This window comes from Silene latifolia, chromosome 9 (assembly GCF_048544455.1).
Source record: "Silene latifolia isolate original U9 population chromosome 9, ASM4854445v1, whole genome shotgun sequence".
NCBI classification, from domain to species: domain Eukaryota; kingdom Viridiplantae; phylum Streptophyta; class Magnoliopsida; order Caryophyllales; family Caryophyllaceae; genus Silene; species Silene latifolia.
Genome location: NC_133534.1, coordinates 84,560,572 through 84,582,041, shown reverse-complemented (window position 1 = coordinate 84,582,041; position 21,470 = coordinate 84,560,572). Strand labels below are relative to the sequence as shown.

Here is a 21,470-nt window from a genome sequence, read left to right as displayed (position 1 = left end):
TCACAGTTGGTATCAGAGCATATTTGCTCCCGACGCACGTTTGTGCACCCCACTATAATTAACTTGACCTTAAAATAATAAACTTGAGAGATGGGTAAGATGGGTAGACTTAGGACCTTATGTTGTAGTCTCTTTGTGTTTGCTCTTTGTTAGGTACTAACCTGTTTGTTGATTGTCATTTAATAATTGTTGCGTTCTTGGATCAATGACCGTGAGCTTATCTATAGCTAATGGGGTTATTACCCTTATTATAAAAAAAAAAATTGAAATTGAACTAAAGGTTTTGAAAATATTTTAATGTTTTTCACTGGTTTTAACGTCAATTAGTGTTAAAGCTTGTTATTGGAGACGTCTGATAATTAGTTTTATCATTTGTTGGTGTAAAAATGTATTTTTATGACTTTGAATTGGAATATTGATGTTCTTGAGTGATCGCCAAGAGTATCTCCGTTCCATTGAAAGGACACTTATATTTTAAGAAGATCAAGATTTAGTGCCTATTGCTGAGGATTGAAGATTTGTTCAACCTTTGAAGAATGCTTCTACTTCCTTGAAGATGTTTCTCGTTCTTTTTGTATCTCGCCTTATTCTTAATCTCTTGGTGCCTATCCTTCTTTTAAACTCTCTATTCTTCTTCCTAGGAAGTTACATTTGTATCCTCCCAACTTGTCCTTTCACCCTTGCTAATCATCCCTTAACGCCATTTGATAGCACTCTTTCTTGTGGGGTGTTAACCTTGGTTGGATTTGATTCTTAAGTATAAAAGTTTACTCGTTATTTCCTTGTCTTGAATACCTCCCTAATTCTAATATCTCTTACTGGTTGTTAACTAGTTATCTTTATGGTTCGACTCTTTTAGTCTCACACCCTGACATGTTGCTTAAGTTTCCTTGTTGTCTAAATTCCCTTTCTCCTCGATCATAAGCGTTACCGTTCATACCTCCTTTCCTCGCTTCATCTTGCTCCTCCTTTAAGTTTGACACTCGTATCTTGTGAAACTCTATCTTTGACATCCTTGTAAATTTGACTTCAATCCTTATCCCTAAGAAGTTCATCATACCTCTTTTGTTGGTTAAGCTTGAACCCTCTTAGCATACTTGTATCTATGATGTTTAACTTACTTTTTATTTCGCACATTTTCTAAATATTTCAAGCTATCATTTTTGGTTCATTGTTAAAAAAATTTATGTTACTATTACAAAATTTTCCCTAATTGTAAAGATTTGGAAAATGAAAATTCGATTTAATTCTCTAATTGTTCTTTGAGTATAGACTTCTTTATCATGGTTTTGAATTGCTAAACCTGAGATTTTTGTAAATTTTATCCAATCTCTATTCACTTTGATTTAATCATAATGCCTTTGTCAAAGTTTAATATTATATTTCAGGAATTTAACTCCCCTTTTAGTTTAAAGGTGAAACCTTCATTTCTATTTTGTCTTTCGTAAAAGAAAATTTGAGTGGATTGCCTTTTTCTTTGATTTTGACGTTGATCGGATGATAGAACTAGTTATTGGAAACGTTTGATAACTTGTTCTACGCTTGTCGGCGAATAGTTTTTGTTTTAAATTTGTCTCTGACTTGGAAAGTTAGCGTTCTTGTGTGCACGACAAGAGCAATTCCGTTCCATGAATGAGACTTATATTTTTAAAAAAACTCTTCATTAATGTTTTTGAAGGTATTTTGATTTTTGATTTATACAAATGATTTGCCTTTTGACCTTATCTTTGATTTGGAATGTGATGTTCTTGAATACGTAACGAGAACACATCCGTTCCTCTGATGAGAGTCTGGTTCTGTCGGAAAATTTTAGTTGAAATTCTTGAAAAAAAAATTTTGATTCTTACAATAAGTGACCTTTTAAATGTTTTAGTTACCGATCTCAATTCCAGTTTTATTTTCATAACCTTCCATTTCTACTTTCAAGTTTCGAGGACGAAACTTTTTAAAAGATGGGGTGATTGTAACACCCCGTATTTTATTAAGTTGGATAAAATTCTTTTAATTGCTATTTTGAATTTAATTACATCATTTAACGATTTATATATATATGCTTAGCTAATTAATTAATTTAATCATAATTCGATACGTTAATTTTAATAATCATTAGTAAGTTTATTTAAAGTTAGTTCGAATTTATTGAAGTTAGTTCGGGTTTATTTATTTAATAATTTCCGTTTCTTTACGAGTCCTTATGAAGTTGTTTTAAGTGAACTCGAGATGGATTTTGGGAACAAAACCGTCCAATTAGCTATTTTGAGCTTATTTCACTAAATTAGTAATTTTTATTAATATCCGTTAGTTTTGTAAAAATCGCTAATAATTCCGATTCAAGCTGATATTGTATTATTTACGTTAACTAGCTGAGTTTATTTTATTTTCACTCATTAAATTTATTTATTATTAATTCCGTTTTATTATTGAAACTTTTACTAAAAACCGATTTTATTAACTCGAGGCGGTTTTAAAAACGAGCGAAATTACTTAACGATGAAGTAACGTACGTATAATTAATAGCTAGCAAGCTAGCTGGTGTCTCATTATTATTATTATTATTATTATTATTATTATTATTATTATTATTATTATTATTATTATTATTATTATTATTATTATTATTATTATTATTTTATTGTTGTTGTTGTACCCCGACCCTACCCTCCTTCTTTTCCCTTCCTTTTCGTGAATCACCAGCAACAACAAAACAATAGCAATTGTTTCATCAACCAAAAACGACATCAACATCCACCATTTTCGTCACTTCAAACCTCGGATCCCCCATTTCTCAACCAAATTCCGTAATTTTTGTACCATTCTCTTCCCCTTTCCTTCCTCCTCCTTTTAAGGTAAGAAAGTCTCCTTTTTGTAGTGGTTTCGTCTTTCGCCGTCTTATAAAAGTGTCGTCTTTTAGCTTCTTTATTCCGTTTTCTTGCCCTTTTATGAAGGATTCGAAGACCCGGGGTGAGGCTCGTGCCTTGTGGACCATTTATTCGAAGAATAAGGGGCGTTTAAGGTAACACGATTTTACCGATCCTAGTATTTTTATTATTATTCGGGGTTATATGTTTATTTGTTATTTATAATACTAGCTTTTATATGTTCTACTCCTAAACGATTTTATGGCGAGACAGGGGACTTAGTTTCGTTTAATGGAGTGCCCAAGTTGACAGAAAGTGATATTTGGTGATGAGGTTATTTAGTGTCATATATAGTCACATGAATGTTGGAGTACATATTCAAAATAGCTGTTGATTATTTTGCGTTTGGTGGGTTGTTTTCCAAGCTTCATATCGGAACCCAGCTAAGAGTATTTGGGTGTAAGTTTCGGGACTGTTTTAAGACGGAAAGTGGACTGTTTTGAGTCAGTTTTTGCTGATAAAATGGTGCCTTTCGGGACTGTTTTTGGGGCGTAAGAGTGACTGGTATAACACGATTTTCTGGGTGGGAAAGTCGACTGTTTTGAACTCGTCTTTGGAGCCGTTAAAGGGACTGAACTGGTCTCTGTTTTGATGGGTCTGATAAGTATTAACAATTATTTAAGTGTCGGCGTCTCACGCTCCCAACTCTTCCAGGTTTGAGAATAGTGAACAAATTACTCCATGTCGCATTTAATATTAGAAATTACTGAATTACTACTATCGCTCGGAAAGATATCGCTTTGTATTATTGAATTTGGCTTAAACAACTATCCCTTTGTATACGTTTGATCTTTCCCCAGCTGTTTACATGTTTTCTTTTCAATGGGCTGAGTTGTGTTTGAAGTTATAAACCCGTCCTATGGACTGGTTGGTCACAGCTGATTTTGGGTTATAATGGTGGCTGTTTGGGACTGGGCAGTGGCTGCCTGGCCTAGGCAGTGGCTTGGGTGAGTGCAGCCTTAGCTATAGGTGGCTGTTGAGGCGGAAATAGGACTGCCCAAACGGTCCTTGAGTCGTGGTTATGGATTTCTTTAGGCGCCTAGTTTAGTTCATTTGAAATAATTATATTTCCGACTCATATTTTATATAATGATAATTCGTTAATATCGTCCTTTCACATAATTATTTTAGGTGACTCATATGTGGTTGAAGATGAAGAGTAATTTTGGGTTTTAGAAGCTTTCTCAAGTTTATTGCTTGTCTCTTTGCTAGCTTAAGGTAACTATTCCGAGTTACTCGACGAATAAATGTCACATTAGTAGTTAATGTTGTGCTTGTTGTTTGTTAAGTGTTTAGGGATTGATAATGTGTTACTTTCGTTTTTCACATGATAGAAATTAGAAATAGCATGAGAATAATATAGCGATAATTGTAATGTTGGATGATTATGCCGAAAATCGAGCCTTGGTCCCTTGACGATTCGATGTCGATCAATTGTGTGATTGGTCACCGCAATTTAACCCGTGCACTGTCCGCAGGGTGGGGTTGCGGGTAAAAATTCGGTTGGATGAAATTTTGAATGAATTAGATAATCGGCCTTTTTCTTGTTTTAGGCCATCTATTATATTTTTATTTCACATGTGTAGTTAATTGATTTAAGTAGCTTCTTATATTGTAGAAACGGCCCTAGATTCCCCGAAACCTTTAATATGGTTAATATTGTTAGAATTGGAAATTGGTATTGAATTCTTATTGAGGACACTGTTGGATTTGTATGCTGAATAGACAATTATATAGCCTTTCACATGATAGAATGTTAGAATTCATGTTGGTAAGTGGGACTTTTTGCCCTCTTATGGTTAAGTGGGTGTCTTAATTGACTGGTGTGGTGAGTCTTGTGTGGTGTGGGCTAAAGTATTCAAGCTGGGACTAGCTGGGACTAGGTCCTAGGTGAGTATTTCGGCCTTCAACATAGATAGGTCTTTATAGTCTCTGACGAGTATATGTTCACTGCTTGATAGCCTTTGTGTTCCTGACTAGTGGATTTAAATCCAAGTTGGGGCATGACCTCAGGTACTTATTTTGATAGTATGGGGTCAGCTTAAGTACTAGCCAACCCTTCGGTGGTGTCCTTAGGGTACTCACTTCACTTTGTTTTAAAAAAAAGTTGTGGGTCTTGGGTGCGGTGGTGTGTATCCGCATGTCTAGGTCTCAAGAGATTTTAGGCTAGGGTTGTGTTGTCTCTTGGCCATGTTTTCTTAATAGTAACCGCTGAGCCAAGATACCGGTTCGATTACCTTCCCTACCTCGTGGTATAGACTCGAGTTACAAAGTGACTATTGACCGTACTAAGAACTTATGCCTGTCTTTGATATATTGCCCTTTCTTGTATGGTGATTCTATGAATCATAGAAGGTGAGATGCAAGCCGGCTATGGTTGATAGAGTTTGGATTCCTGGATGTTATGTGATTCACATGATAGTGTAGTATGAGTCGGTCTAGTATTCACATGCTAGGACTATGTGTTGTTATATTGTTGTTCACATGATAAGCACGATTGTCTAGCATTTATATGCTAAGGCTATGTGTTATTCATATTCATATTCTTATGTTTACATGTTATATTAATTATGACATTTCGTGGCTGGGAGAACTCGGAGTTACTCCCCACTGACTGTGGCTTTCGTATTTGTATAAAATGCGAATGACAGGTAGGTGATGCATATATGGGGTACATGGACGAGCTAGCGAGCAAAGTAACCTTGGAACCTAGACTGGTTTTATTTTATTGTGACCCTTAAACCTTTTTTATGTCACATACATTTTAGGGACATATGTCTCCCTTTCTCATATTTGGTTTGTATAACTTTCTTTTCGCGACTTTAGCGATGTTTCATTCTTGAGATTTATTTTGGACCTTGCATGTTTGACACCTTCCCTTTTGGATATCTTTATAACAGGTTCAGGTTTTAAAAATTACAGGTTTTTACCCAATTGAACCTATTACAAACATATCCTGGCAGTTTTTCTGTAGAATTACGTGTTTACTTTTCCGCTATAATTGAGGGTGTCACATGCTCCATGTCAAGAATCCAAGTCCTACTTCAAAACAGGCCCCTATACTCCTTTACCCGTCCCAAATCAGCCATTGGAGGACATTAGCATGGATTTCATAGTTGCTTTGCCAAGAACTCAAAGAGGCAAGGACTCCATCATGGTTATTGTGGATAGGTTTAGCAAGATGCCTCACTTCATTGCTTGTAAGAAAACGGAGGATGCATCTAGTGTGGCTGATTTATACTTCAAAGAGGTGGTTAAGCTCCATGGAGTTCCCAAGTCTATTATCTCGGATAGGGATTCAAAGTTCATGAGCCATTTTTGGAGGTCCTTGTGGAAGCTACTCAAGACTAGGCTCTTATTTAGCACCTCCCATCACCCCAAAACTGATGGACAAACGGAGGTGACTAACAAGACTCTAGGGAGGATCCTAAGGTGCACAGTTTCTAAGTCATTGAAGGATTGGGACCTCAAACTAGCTCAAGCCGAGTTTGCCTTCAATAGGGCTCCTTCTACAAGCACGGGCAAGTCTCCATTTGAAGTTGTTTATGGTGCCAACCCCCTCATGCCCACTGATTTGGCACCCATCCAAAGGAAAAAGATTGATTTCGACGCTAAGAAAAGGGTTGAGCAAATGCTACAAATCCATGCTCAAGTTAAGAAGCAAATTGAGAAAACAAATGAAGCATACAAAGCAAGGGCCAAGGGTCCTAAGCAAGCCACAAACTTTGAAGTAGGGGATCTTGTTTGGATAAACCTAAGAAAAGAAAGATTTCCAGCCAAAAGGAAGAACAAGCTCATGCCAGGAGCGGATGGTCCATTCGAAGTCCTTGAAAAGATTGGGTCCAATGCCTACAAGATTAACTTGCCCGGAGATTATGAGGTCCATGGCACATTCAATGTTGGGGATTTAAGTCCTTATTATGAAGAGATTGAAGATGATAATGGCTAGGATTTGAGGACAAATCCTTTTCAAGAAGGGGAGATTGAAGAGAATTCAACCGAGGAAGCTCATTTAGAACCCGGTTTTGGACCTTGCACAAGATTGAGGTCTAACATGAATTCTGTCTAAGAAGTCATGCCTTTTTCCAGCTTGGGACTATTCCTGGGTGAGTTTAGGACGTTTTAGTGTAGGAACTTGTATCCCAAAGCTTTTCCTATCAAGAGTTGCCAAGCTAAACAAAACCGAGTGCAACAAGGACCACGGCTGGAGCATGCTTAGGCTTTTGTGCATTATGTCGCTATCAACATTCCTCTTTTGATCAAACATAGCTCAAGGGCCCTTAGAAGAGTTTTTGCAGCATTGCCAAAGTCTTCCAAGTGAGTCCAAGTGTGCATAAACAAGACTTGAGCTAGTAAACAAGGGATTGTTGTACTATTAGTTTACTTTCCATCTTTTATGCTTTATGTCCTTTTCTTTTCTGATTTCTTGTACGGTCTTGGCTGCCATGTTTGGTGTTATTAGCAGCCCCTTTTGTGGCCATAGGATGCTATCTTAGATGAAGGGAGGAGATTGTCTTGCTTGTCCTATAAAAGCAAGCACAACCCTTAGCCAAAATCAGATTATTTTGAATGAAAAAACCCTAAGAAGCAACCTGCTTTATTTCTTATTTATCTTTGCTTTGTGCTTGATAAAACTCCCTTGCTTAGTGCTAGGAGGTTGGATAAGTCCTTTGCTAAGTGCTTGGACGAATCCTAGGCTTAATTCATTGCTTTGTGTTCGAATTAAGTCATACCTTGAGTCCTAAACAAGCCGAGTTTTCTTTGTTTGTCACTTGAGTATTTTCGTGTCAAAACTTGCTCAAATCTGATAGTTTTAGTTCAGACTCATTGTGTGAACCCTTTCTCCTTGTTCATTAGTCCATGTGACTCGTTGTGTGAACCATTTCTCCTTGTTAATTAGTCCTTGTGACTCGTTGTGTTAACAAATTTTCCTTGTTTATTAGTCCATGTGACTCGTTGTGTAAATCATTTATCCTTGTCTTTGTGACTCGTTGTGTAAACCATTTATCCTTGTTCTTTAGTCCTTGTGACTCGTTGTGTAAACCGCTTGTCCTTGTTCATTAGTCCTTGTGACTCGTTGTGTGAACCAGTTGTCCTTGTTCATTAGTCAATGTGACTCATTGTGTGAACCCTTTCTCCTTTTTCTGAAGTCCATGTGACTCGTTGAATGAACCATTTCTCCTTGTTCATTAGTCGTTGTAACTCGTTGTGTGAACAAATTTTCCTTGTTTATTAGTCCTTGTGATTCGTTGTGTAAATGCAGTGTAATGTCCAAGGGTTTAGACAAAACAACAATCAAACCAGCAGAAATAAAAGAAATTCTCAGGAATGCAATAAACTTGTGCTAATTAATAAAATTATGAGTTGACCTCCTAAAATCATGAAACTTGGCAAGAAAATTACTTTGATATAAGAACTACTTCTGAGCAGAAGACCAAGATTTTTAGAGGACTCAAAGTATTTTTAAGACTCAACTCAACCGACCGATGCAGACAAAAGGACTCGTAATTGGGGCAGCGATTCCGAGATAATGCTTGAAAGGAGGGAACTTGGATATAATTATCAACTGAGAAAACCCACAGAATAATCACAGGGAATCAAGCTAATAATTTGGGGTGTTAGAGTTAAGAAATTCCACAGATTAACACAGGAAAGACTCAACTGAAACAGACAGCAAAGCTAAACTATCCACAGTCTAAGCACAGGAAGGTTTATGCTCTACTAACAGGTACTTAATCAATAACCACAGTCTAAGCACAGGTTATTATCAAGCCTGACTCTAATCTACAGACTAAGCACAAGATTAAGAGGTTTAAATTTGAGAGAAATCTCGGGTTTCATTCATAAATCAGCGTGTTACAACGATCACGAGCTAAGGTCCTTATATAGGCCTTTTTGGGTTACAATCTTGAAAGAAAAACTACATCCAAGGGTCAGGATCTCTCCTCACATGCTGGTAAGAGTCCAAGTACAATATTACAACGGTTTAAAAGTTCTTAATTGTGAACTGAATGAAAACAAAAGAGAAATGCGGTGACAAAGTGACATGTTGTGGTCCTTTCTTTGCATTGCTGGCTTTTCTGTTGCATGTAGGCACTTGAGGACGAAATGATTGAGTCCTTGGCATTAAAATTGGCTCTAGGTTGTATCTGGTTTATGGGAAGACAAGCCAAAAGTTCCTTGCATGCTTTTTCCTCATGGTTTAGCCGAAATGGAAAGATTGCTTTTTGTTGTTTGTCAAATGTTTGCATTCTGTTCCAGCTTAGTTTTCTATGACTTGCATTGTGATTCTTCCTTGGACCCCTAGGACTTTTCTGAGCTTAGTTTAATGGCCAACCAGCTGGCCATGGTGGCAGCTGGTGGTTGGGCTTGTACTCGTACCTATTAGCCACTAAACCTAGCCCACTCTGGTTGCTTCCTGAAGTGGTTGTGGTGCTGTTTTGGCCTGCTTGCATTTGTGGAGTATCCTGGTCAGTAGCTCCTGCTGCAACCTCCCCTGGTTGAACAGGGCTTGTCCTCAAGCCTGGTGGCTCCTCCCCCTCAGCATCCTCATAATAGGGACTTAGGTCACCTACATTGAAAGTGCCATGCACTTCATACTCTCCTGGTAGATCCACCTTGTAGGCATTTGGACCAATCCTCTCAATAATTTCAAAGGGGCCATCAGCTCTTGGCATTAACTTGTTCTTTCTTCTTGATGGAAACCTCTCTTTCCTTAAATGAACCCAGACTAAATCCCCTGGAACAAATTCTTTCTTTTTCCGAGGTACCTTGGACTTTCTGTACTTCTCATTGGCCTTCTCAATCTCTCTTCTCACAGTTTCATGGAGTTTCAACAGCTGTTCTGCCCTGGCCTTAGCATCATGATTCATCTCATTTCTTGGTACAGATGATAAGTCTATAGGCATTAGGGGGTTAGTCCCATAGACAACCTCAAAAGGACTATGACCAGTAGCAGTTGATGGTGATCTGTTGAAGGCAAATTCTGCTGCTGCTAACTTGATGTCCCAATCTTTTAGATTCTTGCTTACAATACATCTCAGAATCCTACCCAAGGTTTTGTTGGTGACCTCAGTTTGGCCATCTGTTTGGGGGTGGTGAGATGTACTGAACAACAGTTTGGTCTTGAGTAGCTTCCATAGAGTTTTCCAAAAGTAACTCATGAACTTTGTATCCCTATCTGATACAATTGTCTTTGGAATCCCATGAAGCCTTACAATTTCCTTCAAGTATAGCTCAAAGAACACTAGCAGCATCCTCTGTCTTCTTGCAAGCTATGAAATGGGCCATTTTACTGAACCTATCAACAACAACCATGACTGAATCCTTTCCTCTCTGTGTCCTTGGTAATGCAACAATAAAATCCATGCTCACATCCTCCCATGGCTTACTTGGTACTGGTAATGGGATATATGGACCAGTTTGGAAGGAACTCTTAGCCATTTGACACACCGAACATCTCCTGAGAATATTTTGGACATCCCCCATCATCTTTGGCCAATAGAACTGTTCTTGTAGTATGTCCAGTGTCTTTTGAACACCAAAATGCCCTCCTAAGCCTCCTGAATGGACTTCCCGATTAGGAGGTCCTGAGGAACCCCTTGGAACACAGAGCTTGTTCCCTTGGAATAGAAACCCATCTTGCAGCAAGTATTTGTTCCCTGGAACCCTATGCCCTTCAAACTGTGTGATCCACTCCTCAGAGAAGTCAGGGTCTTCCTTGTACATCTCTTTCATGAACTCAAAACCAAGGACCCTGGTTCCCATAGTTGACAGTAAGGAGTGCCTCCTTGATAGTGCATCTGCCACTACATTTTGTTTCCCTTCTTTATACTTGCTGGAAAAGGTGAATGATTGCAAGTACTCCACCCATTTAGCATGCCTGTGACTCAACTTGTGCTGGCCATTGATATATTTCAATGCTTCATGATCAGAGTGCAACACAAATGGCTTTGGTTTCAAATAGTGACTCCAATGCATGACTCGCCCGATAATTGCATAAAATTCTTTGTCATAGGTAGAATACTTTAACTTAGCTCCATTCAATTTTTCACCAAATAAGCTACGGTTTCGAGCTTGGATTAGGACTGCACCAATGCCTACCCCACTGGCATCACACTCTACTTCAAAGAGTTGATCAAAGTCCTGCAATTTCAGAATAGGAGTTTCACACATCAACTTCTTAATTTTCTCAAAGGATCATTGAGCATTCTCGTCCAGTGGAACTCTCCTTTCTTCATGCACTCAGTAATTGGAGCAACAACTGAACTGAAGTTCTTGATAAATCTCCTATAAAATGAGGCCAATCCATGGAACCCTCTCACCTCAAAGTGATTGTTTTGGGAGTTGGCCAGATTGAATGGTCAGTAACTTTGTCCTGATCAACTGTAATCCCTCTTCCAGAGACAATGTACCCTAGGAATGCCACTTCTTCAACCATAAAAGTGCATTTCTCTATCTTGCCAAATAGTTTTTGTTCCTTGAGGATCCTGAACACAGCTTCAAGATGTTTCAAGTGCTCCCTTTCACTGCTGCTATAAACCAAGATATCATCAAAGTAGACCACTGCAAATTTGCCTAAACATGGCCTTAACACCTCGGTCATCGGTCTCATAAAGGTGCTTGGTGCATTAGAAAGACCAAATGGCATCACAAGCCACTCATACAGTCCATGTTTAGTTTTGAAGGCAGTCTTCCACTCATCTCCTTCCCTTATCCTGACTTGATGGTACCCTTGCCTGAGATCAATTTTAGAAAATATCATGGCACCACTGAGCTCATCCAAAGATGTCATCCAACCTTGGTATTGGGAACCTGTACTTGACAGTGATGTTGTTAATGGCCCTACTGTCACAAGACACATCCTCCATGTTCCATCTTTCTTGGGAACAAGTAGAGCAGGGACTCGCACAAGGATCGAGAGATTCCCCGACAAATCCTTTGCTCATAAGCTCCTCAATTTGGCTTTGCAATTCTTTGGTAGCAGCTGGATCACTTCTATAAGCTGGCCTGTTAGGAAGCACTGAGCCTGGAACAAGGTCTATGTGATGCTCAATGCCTCTTAATGGTGGCAACCCACTAGGCAGCTCTTTTGGAAACACCTCCTTATACCTCTGAATTAATGGTCTAACTTCAGCAGGCATCTCAGGGCTCCCCTCTTTGCTCACTTCTTTGGATAGTAACATCCAGATAGGTTGTTCCTGCTTTATCTCTTTGATCATGGCTGCCTCGAAAAGAAATAGCACACCATTGCTCTCTTCTGGCATGTTGGGACTTCCATAGTTTTTCTGGTTGGGTGGCAATGGGGTCGTGGTGACCTTCTTGCCTTCATGCTTGAAACTATAGATGTTATCTTTCCCATGGTGAGTGGTATTCCTGTCATATTCCCATGGTCTTCCTAAGAGTAGGTGGCAGGCATCCATTGGGACAATATCACACAAGACTTCATCTTTGTACACCTTCCCAATAGAAAATGGAACCAAGCATTGCTTGTCCACCCTTACTTCTGCTCCCTTGTTCAACCATCTCAATTTGTAAGGGTTTGGGTGCTCTTGAGTTGTCAAGTTGAGTTTACTAACCATGGCATTTGATGCCACATTTGTACAACTTCCCCCATCTATGATTAGGTTACAAACCCTCCCCTGGACTGTGCATCCGGTTCTGAATATCGGGGATCTTTGATCGCTTCCGAGGTGAGTGTTGGGAATGCATGACCCTCCACAAGACTAAGTCGTGACTGTATCGGGGGGGGCCACAACTGCATCTTGTTCTGGTTCTCCTTCGCCTCTACTTCCTCCATTATCGTGGTCTCATCTTCTTCATACTGAACCAAACCTTCCCTCTCCCACTGTTCTACTTCCATTGTTGTCAAGGTTCTCTTAGAAGGACAGTCCTTCCTAAAATGGCCATACCCTTGGCACTGGAAGCATTTAACTCTCCCATCGATTCTGATTGTGTTAGTTCTAGGGTTCACATGACTCTTCCCCTTGTCTGGTGTTGGTTGGGTTGCAGTTTTTGGGACTTCTCCAATCCTAACCCCAGAAAAAGGTTTGAAAGTGGGTCTGGTAAGGGGTTTGGAAGCAGTGACCTTGGCTTTTCCCATCTTTTCAATCCTCAATGCCAGGTTGACTGCCTCATCAAAGGACCAAACTTGTTGCATTCTAACTCTTATAGCAATCTTAGGATCTAAACCCTCAACAAACCTAGCAATTTTCTGTTCAGGCTTTTCAGTGATCTCACATTGCAGGGTGAGTTGTTCAAAGCTCCTAAGATAAGACTCAACAGATTGTTGGTCTTGCCTCAGCTGGGTTAACTTAATGAACATATCCTGGGTGTAATCCTTAGCTATAAACTTATCCTTCAATTTCTTTTTAAGCTTTAGCCAAGATTTAATGGGTTCCTTGCCCTCTCTCATTCTCTGGCCTTTCGTGGTTTCATACCAAAGTGAGGCATAACCTTTGAATTTAAGGATAGAAACTTTGAAAGCTTTCCGTCACAAGATATCCTTTAAATTCAAAGACTCTCTCAACAGTTCTAATCCAGTCTAACAAATCTTCAGGGTTTAAACTACCATGGAAATCAGGAATTTCTACCTTTATGTCTTTGTCTCTTTCCATGTAGATGCCCTCTGCCATAGATTCATCAGTATCTGACAAGTCTTCTCCATGTTCCTGGTGGTATGGTTGTCCTCTTCCCCGCTCCAAAGAAAGCCTCTACCCCCGCCTCCGCCTCTGTAGGGTGGCCTGTTAGGAACTCCTTCTGCAAGAGTGTTGACAATATTTACCAGTTCATTGATTCTTCCCGCTATCTCGATCCACCCTGGTTTCAATACCGAAAATCTCTCTTCACTCATGGGTTATTTTTTGTAGTTTTGTTGTAGTTAGGGTAAAAATGAACTCACTTTCCTTCCCAAGACTAACACAAGATGGAATCGTGTTAAAACCTTGCTCTGATATACCAATTTGCGATTGTAATGTCCAAGGGTTTAGACAAAACAACAATCAAACCAAAGAAAATAAAAGAAATTCTCAGGAATGCAATAAACTTGTGCTAATTAATAAAATTATGAGTTGACCTCCTAAAATCATGAAACTTGGCAAGAAATTACTTTGATATAAGAACTACTTCTGAGCAGAAGACCAAGATTTTTAGAGGACTCAAAGTATTTTTAAGACTCAATCGAATCGACTGATGACAAAAGGACCGTAATTGGGGGCGGTTACGAGATAATGCTTGAAAGGAGGGAACTTGGATATAATTATCAACTGAGAAAACCCACAGAATAATCACAGGGAATCAAGCTAATAATTTGGGGTGTTAGAGTTAAGAAATTCCACAGATTAACACAGAAAGACTCAATCAAAAAGCAGACAAAGAAAGCTAAACTATCCACAGTCTAAGCACAGGAAGGTTTATGCTCTACTAACAGGTACTTAATCAATAACCACAGTCTAAGCACAGGTTATTATCAAGCCTGACTCTAATCTACAGACTAAGCACAAGATTAAGAGGTTTAAATTTGAGAGAAATCTCAGGTTTCATTCATAAATCAAATTTGTGTTACAACAGTCTGAGCTAAGGTCCTTATATAGGCCTTTTTGGGTTACAATCTTGAAAGAAAAACTACATCCAAGGGTCAGGATCTCTCCTCACATGCTGGTAAGAGTCCAAGTACAATATTACAACGGTTTAAAAGTTCTTAATTGTGAACTGGAATGAAAACAAAAGAGAAATGCAGGTGACAGTGACATGTTGTGGTCCTTTGCTGCATTGCTGGCTTTTCTGTTGCATGTAGGCACTTGAGGACGAAATGATTGAGTCCTTGGCATTAAAATTGGCTCTAGGTTGTATCTGGTTTATGGGAAGACAAGCCAAAAGTTCCTTGCATGCTTTTTCCTCATGGTTTAGCCAGAAATGGAAAGATTGCTTTTTGTTGTTTGTCAAATGCTGCAGTTCTGTTCCAGCTTAGTTTTCTATGACTTGCATTGTGATTCTTCCTTGGACCCCTAGGACTTTTCTGAGCTTAGTTTAATGGCCAACCAGCTGGCCATGGTGGCAGCTGGTGGTTGGGCTTGTACTCGTACCTATTAGCCACTAAACCTAGCCCACTCTGGTTGCTTCCTGAAGTGGTTGTGGTGCTGTTTTGGCCTGCTTGCATTTGTGGAGTATCCTGGTCAGTAGCTCCTGCTGCAGTAAACCACTTATCCTTGTCTTTGTGACTCGTTTTGTAAACCATTTATCCTTGTTCTTTAGTCCTTCTGACTCGTTGTGTGAACCGCTTGTCCTTGTTCATTAGTCCTTGTGACTCGTTGTGTGAACCGCTTGTCCTTGTTCATTTGTCATTGTGACTCGTTGTGTGAACCAGTTGTCCTTGTTCATTAGTCCATGTGACTCGTTGTGTGAATCCTTTCTACTTGTTCATTAGTCTTTGTGACTCGTTGTGTGAACGATTTGTCCTTGTTCATTAGTCCTTGGGACTCGTTGTGTGAACAATTTTTCCTTTTTTTCGTTGTGTGAACCATTTGTCCTTGTTCATTAGTCCTTGTGACTCGTTGTGTAAACCATTTATCCTTGTCTTTGTGATTCGTTGTGTAAAGCATTTGTCCTTGTTCTTTAGTCCTTGTGACTCAATGTGTGAACCATTTGTCCTTGTTCATTAGTCCTTGTGACTCGTTGTGTGAACCAGTTGTTCTTGTTCATTAGTCCATGTTACTCGTTGTGTGAACCCTTTCTCCTTGTTCATTAGTGATGCGAACCAAGCTAATGACTCGGAGTTGGTTAATGGGCTGGACGAGTTGGTTATGAACACTCAAGGTGATGGTTTGATGTTGGCTCGTAACTTTCAGCCGATGGGTTCCAATTATCCTCCCTTCGTGACTTTGCTAAGTATGGGTTAAGGGAGCTGATGGTGGCACGTTTACCAAGAGGGGAGGACGGTCCAAGCTTCACTTTTATTTTACATTTTCAGATTATCTTTACAATAAAATGTTAGCTTAAATTGTTGTTTGTCTAAGTTTAATGTACTAGTTGTTTTAATGATTGTAATTAAGTGAAGAGTAAATGATAAACTCTTCACTTTGCTAGGCTTGCACGGCTGCTTGGAGGGCTATATAAGGCCTTCATTTGCTTGAATAAAATCATCCAGAAATTACCAACAAAACACTTGTGTTAAAATCGTTTCTTGCTTAGAAACAAAACTGGTTTGGTTGAAACGCGATTTCGATTAAACTTTCGAGTTGTAGATCAATAGGTCTTGGTCTCTCTCACCTTGATCAAGTAATAGGTCTTGCTTGTTCAAACACTATCCCTTTTATTCACAAAAATCAGGACGGGTCGTACCTAGTACGTTCGGTTCGCCAAAAACAGTCCGTCATTTTAATAGTTCTTGTTGCCTTAATCAAACAATTCCAGGTCTGCGCGTACCTAGTACAGACAGTCCTCAGTACTGTCCAAAACGTCCTTAATTCCGCTGCTCAATTCGCATCATTTGTGGTATCAGAGCTTCGGCTCTTGATCCTTGTTTAACTATGTCGGTGGATTTTAACAGTCCAGAATTCATTCATCAATTACGGGAAGCCTTGAAACATGCTCGTGAAACTGATGAGCGTTGGCAACCTAGAAGAGGAGAACGAATTGTTGATGCATTCAAAGCGAGTGATCTTCCTAAATTCATTGGAGGGGCTGATCCCGAGGCCTATTTGGAGTGGGAACGGAAAATCGATCGTTTATTCGATTTTAAAGACTTGGATGATGACAAAAGGTGTAGGTTTGCAATTCTGAAATTGAGCAAAGGAGCATCGCTGTGGTATGAGGCGATGTAGGCTAAGAGGGTCCGAGAAGGCAAGGAGAAAATTGATTCTTGGGTGTCCCTAAAACGCAAACTACGGAAAAGGTATGTACCATCGACCCATAGGCTGTCTACTTATCGCAAAATCACTGATTTTAGACAAGGCAAATTGAGTGTTAGCGAGTACTTAGATGAATTTCAGAATCTTGCTATTATGGGTGAATTGGAGGAAGTAGAGGAACAAAAAATTGCTCGATTTTTGCGTGGTTTAAATTATAACATTGCTAGCACGGTTGAGTTATACCAATATTCTGATTTTGATACCTTGTGTAGTCTTTGTTTGAAAGTTGAATCCCAAGGGAAACCTAAGTATGGGAGTGGGTCGAATTCAGAATCGAGTAAGCCTAAATCATGGTCGAAACCCGAGTCTAAATCTGTCGGTACTTCAAATGATCAGTCCGTGTCTAACACCTCGACTGGCAACCCTAAAACCACCGCTGGTCAGTCCTCAAAAACCCCGGGAAAAGAGACTAGTTTGGCTAAGGTTCGATGCTTTAAGTGTCAAGGATTCGGTCATTATCAAAGTGCGTGTCCTAATCAACGAGTTGTGACCTTAAGAGAAGCCTTAGAGTGTCGGGATGAATTGTTGGCCGAGGAGGAACAAATGAATGAGTTTCTGATTCCTAATGATAATGAGGAAGGGGAAGAAGAAGTAGAGGGTTATGAGGCACCTAATGTCAATACTAATTTGGTTTTGCGAACTTTGAAAGTTGAGTCTAAACCAATTGAGTCGGGACAGTGAAACCAACTGTTTCATACTAATTGCAAGGTGAATGATAGATGGGTGAGTCTAATTATCGATGGAGGGAGTTGTACTAACGTTGCCTCTACTGAAATGGTTTCTAAATTGGGTCTTAAGACCACAAAACATCCTCATCCTTATGCGTTGCATTGGCTAGATAACGGTAGTAGTGTCAAAGTTACTAAACAGGCCCGTGTAAATTTAGCAATGGGTTCGTATGTTGATGAGGTTTTGTGTGACGTTATACCCATGGATGCTTGTCATATCTTGTTGGGTCGACCTTGGCAATTTTATCGGGATGTGTTGCATCGGGGAAGGTGTAATGAATATGAGTTGAAGGATAAGGGAAAACGAATTGTGCTCAAGCCTTTACCACCTCAAAACAGCCGTGTTGCTGCCATAAACACGGTCCCCAAGGCTGGTATGTCGTTGTTGATTGGAGAATGGGATGTGGAGCGTTCTATTGATAGTGGTGAACGGGTTTTCTTACTGGTTGCTAAAGAAAATTCGAGTTCTAATGTTGTTTTGCAGGAAAATGACCGAGTTGAAAAGCTCCTTACGGAGTTTAGTGATGTATTTCCCGATGAATTACCGGCTGGTTTGCCTCCTATTCGGGGCATTGAACATCAAATTGACTTTATTCCAGGCTCATCTCTCCCGAATAAGGCTGCTTATCGTTGTAATCCCGAAGAAACGAAGGAACTCCAAAAGCAAATCGATGAATTGATGGCTAGGGGCTATGTTCGTGAGAGTATAAGTCCTTGTGCTGTACCGGTACTACTTGTGCCAAAGACAGATGGGTCGTGGAGAATGTGTGTTGATAGTCGTGCCGTGAATAACATAACAATCAAATACCGCTTCCCAATCCCAAGGCTCGATGATATGCTTGACGAGCTTCATGGTTCGGTTATTTTCTCAAAGATCGATCTTAGGAGTGGTTACCATCAGATTCGGATGCGCGAAGGCGATGAATGGAAGACGGCTTTCAAAACAAAGCATGGGTTGTATGAATGGACCGTCATGCCATTCGGTCTTACCAATGCTCCAAGTACCTTTATGAGATTGATGAACGAGGTACTTAAATCTTTCTTGGGCAGATTTGTTGTGGTTTATCTTGATGATATATTGGTGTATAGCAGGAGCATAGATGATCATTTTGAACATTTGAGGCAAGTGTTCGAAACATTGCGAAGTCAGAAACTTTATGGGAAGCGTGAGAAGTGCTCTTTTCTTGTGGAGAGCGTGGTTTTCTTGGGATACGTGGTGTCCAAGGATGGTGTCTCGGTTGATCAATCAAAAATTGAAGCAATTCGATCATGGCCTGAACCTAAAACCGTTAGTGAGGTACGATCTTTTCATGGGCTTGCTTCATTTTATCGTCGATTTATTCGAGATTTCAGTACCATAACCAGCCCTATAACGGAGTGTTTGAAAAAGGGAAGTTTTAATTGGGGCGGGGCTTCTAAGCAAGCTTTTGAAACGATTAAGGATCGGTTGTGTACCGCTCCTATCTTGGCTTTACCCGACTTTTCTCAACCTTTCGAGGTCGAGTGTGATGCTAGTGGCGTGGGAATAGGGGTTGTTTTGATTCAAGGGAAACGTCCTATTGCCTACTTCTCGGAGAAATTGGGTGGGGCTCGATTGAATTATTGCACTTATGATAAGAAATTTTATGCTATTGTCCGGGCTCTTGATCATTGGAGTCACTATCTCCGTCCTAACCATTTTATATTGCATTCCGATCATGAATCCTTGAAGTATATTAATGGGCCGCAGAAGTTGAATCATAGGCACGCAAAATGGGTGGAGTTCTTACAATCATTTCACTTTTCATCCAAATATAAAAATGGGAAGAGTAATGTCGTAGCCGATGCTTTATCTCGTCGGTATACCTTGCTGTCCATGCTTGATGTTCGTCTTTTGGGCTTTGAGACTTTGAAGGATTATTATGGTGAAGATGTAGATTTTGGTGCAATATATCTTGAGTGCAAATCAGGAGCTAAGGGGGAGTATTTGATTCAAGACGGTTTTCTTTTTAAAGGAAATCAACTTTGTGTTCCTAAGCATCCGATTCGAGAACTACTTGTAAGGGAGGCTCACGGTGGAGGACTAGCTGGTCACTTCGGGGTGGCTAAGACCGTGGAGATCTTGAAAGAGCATTTCTTATGGCCACGATTGCAAAAAGATGTTCACAACATCGTGGGTAAGTGTGTTACTTGTCAAGTTTCGAAGAGCAAGTTCAAATCGGGTGAATATACTCCTTTGCCAATTCCGGTCAGACCTTGGGACGATGTTTCTATGGACTTCATTGTTGCTTTGCCACGCACTCAACGTGGTAAGGATGCTATCATGGTGGTGGTTGATCGTTTTTCCAAGATGGCTCATTTTGTTGCTTGCCATAAAACCGATGATGCTTCTAATGTGGCTGATTTATACTATCGGGAAATTGTGAGGTTACATGGCATTCCAACGACTATTGTGTCGGATCGGGATTCTAAATTCTTGAGCTACTTTTGGAATACATTATGGAGGAAAGTGGGTACAAAGTTGCTGTTTAGTACCTCTCACCATCCTCAAACGGATGGGCAAACCGAGGTCACCAATCGTACTTTGGGGAGCAGGACACAAAAGGATTGGGATCTCAAGCTTTCTCATGCCGAATTTGCTTATAACAGGTCGCCTACTCATGCTACGGGTCATTCGCCATTTGAAATTGTATACGGTATTAATCCTTATCTTCCTTTGGATTTAATTCCGTTGCCTAAAGATGAGTTGGTACATAAAGATGCCGAGTCCAAGTTGAAAGCAATGTTGAAGCTCCATGAGCAAGTCCGTGCAAGAATTGAAGCCGTGAATGCAGCCTATAAACGCAAGTCAAGCAAGAATAAGAAGCCAAGGGAGTTTGAGGTTGGAGATTTGGTTTGGGTGCATTTGAGAAAGGAGCGTTTTCCAAGCAAACGAAAGAATAAACTCATGCCTAGAGCGGAAGGTCCTTACAAGATTGTGGGTCGGGTGAACAACAATGCTTACAAGGTTGAACTTCCCGGTGATTATGGTGTTCACGCCACTTTTAAAGTTGGTGATCTCTCTCCTTATTTGGATGACGATGGCCTAGCTGAATTGAGGTCAATTCCTTTTCAAGGGGGAGGGGAAGATGCGAACAAAGCTAATGACTCGAAGTTGGTTAATGGGCTGGACGAGTTGGTTATGAACACTCAAGGTGATGGTTTGATGTTGGCTCGTAACTTTCAGCCGATGGGTTCCAATTATCCTCCCTTCGTGACTTTGCTAAGTATGGGTTAAGGGAGCTGATGGTGGCACGTTTACCAAGAGGGGAGGACGGTCCAAGCTTCACTTTTATTTTACATTTTCAGATTATCTTTACAATAAAATGTTAGCTTAAATTGTTGTTTGTCTAAGTTCAATGTACTAGTTGTTTTAATGATTGTAATTAAGTGAAGAGTAAATGATAAACTCTTCACTTTGCTAGGCTTGTACGGCTGCTTGGAGGGCTATATAAGGCCTTCATTTGCTTGAATAAAATCATCCAGAAATTACCAACAAAACACTTGTGTTAAAATCGTTTCTTGCATAGAAACAAAACTGGTTTGGTTGAAACACGATTTCGATTAAACTTTCGAGTTGTAGATCAATAGGTCTTGGTCTCTTTCACCTTGATCAAGTAATAGGTCTTGCTTGTTCAAACACTATCCCTTTTATTCACAAAAATAAGGACGGGTCGTACCTAGTACGTTCGGTTCGCCAAAAACAGTCCGTCATTTTAATAGTTCTTGTTGCCTTAATCAAACAATTCCAGGTCTGCGCGTACCTAGTACGAACAGTCCTCAGTACTGTCCAAAACGTCCTTAATTCCGCTACTCAATTCGCATCAATTAGTCCATGTGACTCGTCGTGTGAATCATTTCTCCTTGTTCATTAGTCCTTGTGACTGGTTGTGTGAACC

The 21,470-nt window shown here is 39.9% G+C and overlaps 1 long non-coding RNA gene across 1 annotated transcript; it reads left to right on the top strand.

The window, feature by feature from the left end:
* Positions 1–2,777: 2,777 nt before the first annotated feature.
* Positions 2,778–5,788, top strand: LOC141598199 (uncharacterized). Its single transcript, XR_012523318.1, has 4 exons — positions 2,778–2,846; positions 2,946–3,013; positions 4,050–4,136; positions 5,570–5,788. It is a non-coding gene; the product is annotated as an uncharacterized LOC141598199 (long non-coding RNA).
* Positions 5,789–21,470: the final 15,682 nt, after the last annotated feature.